We start from the raw sequence: 9,559 nt of genomic DNA, 5'->3' as shown, positions 1-9,559 counted from the left end.
GTTTTGTTTTCATCTCTCCGCTATTAATATTGGCTAATGTCTTGAGTGCTTACTTGGTGCAAATTACTTAGCCGACCATGGCAAATGGATTGTGTCATTTCATCCCCTGATAGTCATACAATTAATGTATGTATTATTATGATATCCCATAATGCATACATGGAACAGAGCCTCAGAAGTAGTTATTTGCTCACCAAAATATGGTAGATGTGGAATTTGGACTCAGGTCTGATAGACTCCTAAAACACTCCTAGTGATTTTTACCACGAAATTAAAGTTGTATACCTCTGGAGAGTAGATAGTTTCTAAAATTTCCTCAGCTCTAACGTTTTATAATTAATTTTTTGTCTGATGGCAAGCTTAACAGTTAAGATGGGTAGGAAGGAATGCCAGCCTGTTGAATGGAATTTCCCTGAAATAAGCCTGTTTTATGACACCAGTTCACTCATTCATTCACTCAGCATGTATTGAATGTTTGCTCTGTGCAAAGGCATTTTAGGCATCACAGTGGAGTGAGCGCCCCTTCCATAGACTCTCCTGCAGCACTCAGAGAAGTCTTGGACTGGTTTGCCTGTTATGGAATGGGGCTTGGTGATAGAAGCCTGGTTTGTCCTCCACTGATAAAACTAAGACATACTCATATGAGTTTATAGGCATCTTGAAGCCGTGGGATAGTAACACACATGACTCTTACGATTTTTGCCTGGGATTAATGATATAAAGGCTTTGGATTTGGGTATGGAAAATGGGTGCAATTATGGGCGTGTTGGTTCTACATATATATGGACATCACGTGTCATCAGCCTGCAGCCACCTGCCATTCCTCACTACTCCTTTTCACAAACCAAACAAGTACCTTCTTGTCTCTCCTGTGGATAAGCTCTTGACAGTGGCACTAGGGCCTCCCTCAATAAGTACATCATTGGCTAAACCAGTGGTTTCTCAGATATGCTCATTGAACTACCCTTAAGGTGGATTGACATTCCACTGCCTAGAATAGAATATGGTGTTCTTTAGAAATCGGGGGGAAAAAATAGGCCACCAGATGTACTTTCTTTAATTTAAATTGTTTATATATATATATATATATATGAACAATTGTTATATTATATATGTGTAGTTGTTCATATATATGAATGATTTAAAATTGAAGATATATATATATGTATATTTAAATTTTGGCTTCTGTTAGCAAGTAGTAAATTAAATTATTAGCAGATCCATACTGCAGGGAAATAACCAATCAGATTTCATTCAATAGCTTGCTTTTTTGTAGATTTATGGTTGTGATTTTATATCTGCAGGTATGTTTGCTGAAGAAAATATTTCTACCACTTTACACAAAATTAAATTCATTTAATACCAATGCGGCATGTCTCAAATGTCTTGATACAGTTTTAATCTTGAATCGCATCAGAAGTATGAAATTAGAAACATACCCCAAAATCATTTGAAGATATAATTACTTTCATTTCCCTTATACTTTGGAGACTTTTGAAAAATAAGTATTTAGTTGTACTTATCTGTTTCTGTCTCTCTAAGGATAGCAAACACTGAAACACAATTCTTTTTTAAAAGTCAATATTAAAAATATATTGTCCAAGATGATCAAAACTAAGGAAGTGGCAAAGAAATTCAAAAATTTAAACTTTCAAAGGGTGCTTTTTTTGTGAATGTGTAGTACTTGTTCTTCTGAAGGAATTAATCTTTTTAAAAATTGAATTAACTTATTTTTTATTGAAGTATACTTGGTTTACAGCATTGTGTTAATTACTGCTGTACAGCAAAGTGACTCTGTGATACATATGTATATACATTCTTTTTCATATTCTTTTCCATTATGGTTTATCACAGGATATTGAATATAGTTCCCTGTGCTATATAGTAGGACCTTGTTTTTTAGCCAGTCTATATATACCAGTTTGCATCTGCTAATCCCAAACTCCCAGTTCATCCCTCTCCCACCTGCTTCCCCCTTGGCAGCCACCAGTCTATTCTCTATGTCTCTGATTCTGTTTCTGTTTCATAGATAGGTTCATTTGTGTCATATTTTAGATTCCACATATAAGTGGTATCATGGTATTTGTCTTTCTCTTTCTGACTTACTTTGCTTAGTATGATAATCTCTAGTTGCATCCATGTTGCTGCTGCAAATGGCATTATTTCATTCTTTTTTTTATGGCTGAGTAGTATTTCATTGCATATATGTACCACATCGTCTTTACCCATTCATCTGTTGATGGACATTTAGGTTGTTTCCATGTCTTGGCTATTGTGAATATTGCTGCTGTGAAGATCAGGGTGAATGTGTCTTTTTGAATTATAGTTTGGTCTGGATATACACCCAGGAGTGGGATTGCTGGATCATATGGTAGGTCTATTTTTAGTTTTCTGAGGAACCTCCATACTGTTTTCCACAGTGGCTGCACCAACTTACATTCCCACCAACAGTGTTGTAGGAGGGTTCCCTTTTCTCCACACCCTCTCCAGCATATGTTATTTGTAGACTTTTTAATGATGGCCATTCTGACTGGTGTGAGGTGGTACCTCATGGTAGTTTTGATTTGCATTTCTTTAATAATTGGCAGTGTTGAGCATCTTTTCATGTGCCTATTGGCCATCTGTATTTCTTCTTTGGAGAAATGTCTCTTTAAGTCTTCTGCCTATTTTTTTGATTGGGTTGTTTGCTTTTATTGTCATCAAGTTGTATGAGCTGTTTGTATATTTTGGAAATTAAGCCCTTGCTGGTCGCATCATTTGCAAATATTTTCTCCCATTCTGTAGGTTGTCTTTTCATTTTGTTTATGGTTTCCTTTGCTGTGCAAAAGCTTGTAAGTTTGATTCGGTCCCCTTTGTTTATTTTCATTTTTATTTCTCTTGTCTTGGGAGACTGACCTAAGAAAACATTGGTATGATTTATGTCAGAGAATATCTTGCCTGTGTTCTCTTCTAGAAGTTTTATGGTGTCATGTCTTATGTTTAAGTCTTTAAGACATTTTGAGTTTATTTTCGTGTATGGTGAAAGGATGTGTTCTAACTTCACTGGTTTATATAAGGCTGTCCAACTTTACCAACACCACTTGCGGAAGAGACTGTCTCTTTCCCATTATATATTCTTGCCTCCTTTGTCCAAGATTAATTAACTGAGGTGTGTGGGTTTATTTCTGGGCTCTGTATTCCGTTCCATTGATCCATATGTCTGTTTTTGTGCCAGTACCGTGCTGTTTTGATTACTGTGACTTTGGAGTACTGTCTGAGTCTGGGGTGGCTATGCCTCCAACGTTGTTCTTTTTCTTCAGGATTGCTTTGGCAATTCTGGGTCTTTTATGGTTCTGTATGAATTTTAGGATTATTTGTTCTAACTGCGTGAAAAATGTCATGGATTATTTGATAGGGATCGCGTTAAATCTGTAGATTGCTTTGGGTAGTATGAGCATTTTAACAATATTAATTCCTCCAACCCAAGAACATGAGATGTCTTTCCATTTCTTTGAATCATCTTCACTTTCCTTTATTAATGTCTTACAGTTCTCAGCATATAAGTCTTTTGCCTTCTTGGTGAGGTTTATTCCTAAGTATTTTATTTCTGGGGGTGTGATTTTAAAAGGCATTGTTTTTTTACATTCCCTTTCCGATATTTCATTGTTGGTATAAAGAAATGCAACCAATTTCTGTATGTTAATCTTGTATTCTGCTACCTTGCTGAATTCGTTTATCAGTTGTAGTAGTTTTCATGTAGAGTCTTTAGGGTTTTCTTTTTTTTTTTTTTTTTTAAATTTATTATTTATTTTATTTATTTATTTTTGGCTGCATTGCATTCCCGTTGCTGCGCGCGGGCTTTCTCCAGCTGCGGCTCGTGGGCTGTAGGCACGCAGGCTTCAGTAGTTGTGGCGCACGGGCTTCGTTGCTCCGCGGCATGTGGGATCTTCCCGGACCAGGGCTCGAACCCGTGTCCCCTGCATTGGCAGGCGGATTCCCAACCACTGCGCCACCAGGGAAGCCCTAGGGTTTTCTATATATAGTATCATATCATCTGCATCTAATGACAATTTTACCTCTTCTGAAGGAATTAATCTTGAAGTTCTACTAAGACTTTTGGGATACCTGTTTTAATGAGCCACTACTTCCTGCCTGAGATTGCACTATGCACCAGAGATTCTAGAATTAGCATAATAAAACTAATAATGCAAACAACAGCAACAAATCTTAACAAACCTTCCTTGCAAGGAAGTAAAGTCCACTGGAAAAACAGACAAGTGAAACACACATTCAAAATGGCAGTGATTCTCAAACATTTATGTGCTGAAAAATCATGACAAGCATGATAACCAGGGCAATTACTAGACCCCTTCTCCAGCTGGTCAGGTGTAAGGTCCTGTAACTCTGTTTTTGGTGAATGCCTCCAGGAGAGTCTGAGACAGATGTTCTCAGTTGTCGTCAACCTTTAGTGTGCATCAGATTTGCCTGAGAATATTGTTAAAACACAGATTGCTGGGCTCCAGTGCCAGAGTTCTAACCAGTTCCCAGGTGTGGCTGATATTGCTGGCCCAGGGACCACAGTTTGAGAACCCCCTTTCAAAACTCTGCAGTATGCGGTTGTGTGTGTTGTGAATGAGACGGGCCCAGAGAACCAAAGGAGGGCAAAGGGACTCTGCCCTAAATTAGTCAAAGGTAACAATAGCAGCTAGAATTGATTGACCCAAGAAAAAATTATAAGAACTTTACCTGCATTTGCTCATTTAATCCTTTCAGTAAGGTACATAGGTGCTACTTAGTGTTCCTCTTGTACAGGGGTGTCCAGAGAAGGTAACTACTTTGCCCACGTCCTAAACTGGTAAGTAACAGATTAAGAATTCAAGTCTAAGAAGTCTGATTCCAGAGCCCACACCTCTACCCTTTCTGCATGTAGAGAGGAGTAAAGGGTTGTCAGTGAAGCCTTCCTGGGGGCCCTGGCCTCTGAGTGTAGATAGAAGGATGAGTGGACATAAAGATCATTATTTGTGTGTGGTGGGGGTAGGGGAGGAAATATGAGGGCTTCCAGAAGAGCTCACCCTCCCCATACATCTGCTATAAGCAAGTCTGATGATCAGGAGTCCGGAACATGAGTATGACTATGGGATACTGAGAAGGGTTCTAGAACCCTGTGGTTAGAGTTCTGGATCAGTTAGTAGGTAACAGAAAGTGAATGAGTGACTTACCTTACTTTCCACGGGTAGCAGGAAGTTTGGAGATAGTCCCTCTAGCGTTAGTCCAGCTGCTGAAGGGCATCACCAGGGGACTGGGTTGCTTCGCTCTTCCAGCTTCCACATCTCTAGCACGTCCACATAGCTTCAAAGTGACCCCAGAATCTCCAATAGTGTTCCAACAATTTGGGCAGGAAGAAAGAAAAGGAAGGAAAAAAAAAAGAAATTAAGTAAGAAAAAAAAGGCAGTGTCTAACTCAGAGAGCAAATTTTTTACCACAGATGGTCAGCAGACTTGCACTTAGATCTCATCAGCTCGGATTTTAAACTGGCCACCTTAGCCTTAAGGATAATGGGGTCTCCTAAACCAGGGCTCTGATAGTAAGGAATAAGGAGAGAGTGATACTGATGAGCAGTGCCTGCTGTCCCAAACAAATATTATCCCCAAACTATTTTTTTTATCCTATATTTTACTTTAAAGAATGGAGGGGAAACATTATGTATCTGTAAATAGCCTTTTAGAAAGGGTACAATTATATAGTTATACAACCCCCGGAGGGCTCCTTTCTTCTAAAATCTCTTTAAAAACTGTTCAAGGTTAAGGACATTTTTATCTTAATTTAGTAACTTGCAGTCGATTATCTTGGAATGACATCCTCTCTCTGCAGATGTTCTGTCAGGCTTTAGAAAATTCTAGAAGTGGACAGAGAAGTGTTATGGTACATGTATTTGCAATATGCACGTCTTTGAAATGAAATCCATTTAGGGACCAAAAGGCATTTCATGTCTTTGCTATACATTTTCACATATTTGCCTTTCCAGAATTCCTTTGAGCAAATCTGTTAGATGTAACCCGTCTGTTTCTCCCATCTGAATTCTTTATTACTAAACATTCTTCAGTATGCTCTCACTCCCCTCTGTCAAAGGCGTTTCTCTGGGTCCTCACCCTTCTCATCTCATATGTGAATGCGTACCTTAAACTGAAGCAACAGTCTGCTATGACTTCTCCATAACTTGAAGAAGCCATCTTTGTGGGAAAAAAAGTATACTTACTAACTTAAAAGGTAAAATGCGCGCAATGTTTCTGAGAATTAAAAAGTAAGATAAAAACATAAGCAAGGGAAAAAACTTACAGTGGATCCTTTTCAAAGACTTTATTTTACGGAGAAGGCAACTGAGGTTTAAAGAAAAAATGCATTAGTTAAACACTAAATAATAAACCTTAAACCTCAGTGGAGCAACACATGGACAGTTCATTTCTCACTCACTCAGGAGTATAGTATGGACTTTGGTGGTCTGAGGGCCAGTTTTCTGCTCAGTTATTCAGGGACCCACCACCTTCATCAAGTGGCTCTACATTTGTCCTAAAAAGGAAAGGAGAGAGGAAGCTGCAAGCTACAATTATCAACTCGTTATCCTTCAGACATAAACTCTTCAGGTCACCTCTGGTCACATTCTTTGGGATAGAACCATACCCAGATGCAAGCGGAGATGGAGAATGTTGTTCCTATCTTGGTCCTAGTGATGCCTCTACGGGCTGGAGGAGCTAATTAAAGTGTAGTCAACAGCTTGTTGTTTCTGCCACAATGAGTGATTAGCCTAAGACTGTGGATTAATTATGTGTGTGTGTCACATATACATATAATACACACAAACATATATATGTGTGTGTATATATACATTTTTAGCATGAGTTGACACCTGGGGCTTCTGCCGTATCAAAAGAGTACAGACTGCCTCTTGTTGCTTTTTCTTAATTGAAGTTGACTACTACTACCTATTTCCCTTCATTTTGCTACCTCCCCCCCGCCTTTCAGTATTATATGAAAATTCTGAAAGAAATAATTTCAAAGTTTCCAGTGCTTTTAAAGGTAATAGAATACTCAGACCTTAACAATTTTCCTGTGTGAAACTTTTGCCAGACTAAAATAGTTTACTTATGAAAAGTAAATTCAGATTGATACAAAAGAGAAAATAAGCTGATTTTTTTTTTTTTTTACACAAATGCCCTGAGCCAGGGTGGAAAATAAATGGAAAACTGGAGGAATTTAGGTCCTTTTGTTGTAAATTTAAATATTTTTAATTGTAAAAATAATACAGGCTCATTGCAGAAACTCCAAAATTGAAAGGATTTAAAGAAAAAAGGAAAAATAACTCAAAATCCCATTTCTGATAAATCATCTCTGTAACATTTTTGAGGGTATCTTTGGAAACTTTTTTGTGACGGGGTGCATATAAATACAATGCAAGTATAAAATACCTTTAATTATTACATCAAACTACAAAACAGTTCTATAACATTTTTATTTAGTAATATAAGTATGATTACTCATCACCTAATAAAAATCTGCAGCATCGTTTTTAATGGTTGAACAGCATTCTATTATTTATTTAACCAGTCCCTACTGTTCAACATTTAGATTATTCCTGTTTTGCTTTGCTAAACAATGAGACAAGCATCCTTGTTCATATGTCTTTGAGCATTTGTTTATTTCCTTAGAATGGACTTCTAGAACTTGAATGGCTGGTTGTCAGTTCTGGTACATACTGACATATTGTCTTCCAGAAAGGTTACCGTGCTTTTTATTTCTACCAAGAATTTAACATCCGGTGTGGTTTCTTACACACACTCATCAGTACCAGTATTATCAATATCAATACCAGTATTATCAAGTTTTTTAAAACTTTGTCATTCTAGTCAGTAAAATATGACACCTGAATTATTTTATTTGTATTTCTTTGATTAATAATAACAACGTTGAACATATTTTCCTATCTTTATTGGCTGTTAATACTTTTTAGTTTGTGACTTTATGACATCCATTTTTCATCGATGTATAACAACCTTTTATATATCAATGTGTTTATTTTGTTTGTTGTAAATGCAATTTTTTCTCTTCATTTATTAATTTTTATTTTGTGTGTGTTGAACTTCTTTAATACTGTCAAGTCTATTCAAAAACCCTTTAATGAACACAACAAATGTGGAAAATCAGTCATTCTCCTGCATTTTGTAATCAATTTATTTCCTTTTGGGCAGTATGGAAATGTAAGTTCTTATTTCATCTTATGGTTGGAAAGAATCTATTCCCTCGGAAAGGGATTATAGTGTCCATGATGCAGTAATGGGAGATTTTACAGGGTAGGCAGGATCTACAGAAGAAAAAACCCTAAATCACACTCCATTGGTGGTTGCCTTATTTATAAAAATGGCATTTGAGGTTGTGTGACTGCCATCAGGTAAGCAAAATTAATTTTTAGCATGAAGTACTCCTATCAGCAAGAACAGCCTAGGATAGGCTAGCGGTAAGAAGTGAGGGGTTATGGGATTGGGGCATAGCCTCTGTTTCCTCCAATGCAGCTGAAAATTTAAACTCTGGGGCTCCTGCTTGATCCAATCAGCCCAGCTAGTATGTGTTGCCAGGTAGGGTGAATAGACTCAGAAGTACAAGAGCTCTTCCTTGGTCCCCTCTGGAAATGAGCAGAGAATACTGTGTCAAGCAGAGGTGATCAGTCCACGGTCTGGAGACTTGGATCTCCTCACATAGTCCTTAAAGCCAGGGTGAGACAAAATGCCAATACAAATTATATTGATGACAGTATCAATGAGGTGACATTGAGTCCTTTGACCCAACGTGTGTCTGCAGTGTGCCATCCATTAGTAAATGGGCAAAGCCATTTGACAGATCTATTTGATACAATGAATGAATCTGACAGTCATATTTTGAAAAACTGAAACTGTATCCATTTGTCAAGAACAGTGGCTACTTGTTCTGCTTTATTCCCCCTGGTAGAACTAGGTAACATTGCAGGCAGTAAGACGTTCCGGCATTTCACCCTGGAGTAGCCCCAAAACTGAAGAAGCTGTCTTATCAGTAGTTAGCTCCTTGTCACCAAGAATATTAAAGTAGATTTGTATGATTAGCAAATTAAAGAGACTGTAGTGCCTACCACTTCTGTATTCACTAAGGCACCCAAGTTATTCTAAAGAAATCCTAATAATACATTAGGACCGTTTTGAATATTTTTATTTGATTAGCCATAATCTTCTAGTTATAACATCCATCACCATTTTGACCACTGAAACTTGGCCTTCTTTTCTTACAGCCTAGCCCTGTGGTCTTGGGCTAATCACTAACCTGCTTAGATACAATTTTCTTCTCTATGAAATAGAAACAATATTATATGCTTTGAAGGGCTGCAGGAAGATGAGCTGTAATGTTTATCAAGTGCCTAGTAAGTAGCCTGGCCCATAATAAATACTTGGCTAATTGTAGATGTTAGTTTCATTTTTAGTTTTATTTCCAAACATTGCTCTTTACTTTTGGAACTCTAAAATTTGTTTTGAGAGTGGAGGACTTGTTGTTTGGATTCCTC

This window comes from Phocoena phocoena, chromosome 14 (assembly GCF_963924675.1).
Source record: "Phocoena phocoena chromosome 14, mPhoPho1.1, whole genome shotgun sequence".
In the NCBI taxonomy this organism is placed as follows: domain Eukaryota; kingdom Metazoa; phylum Chordata; class Mammalia; order Artiodactyla; family Phocoenidae; genus Phocoena; species Phocoena phocoena.
This window is presented reverse-complemented; position numbering follows the sequence as displayed.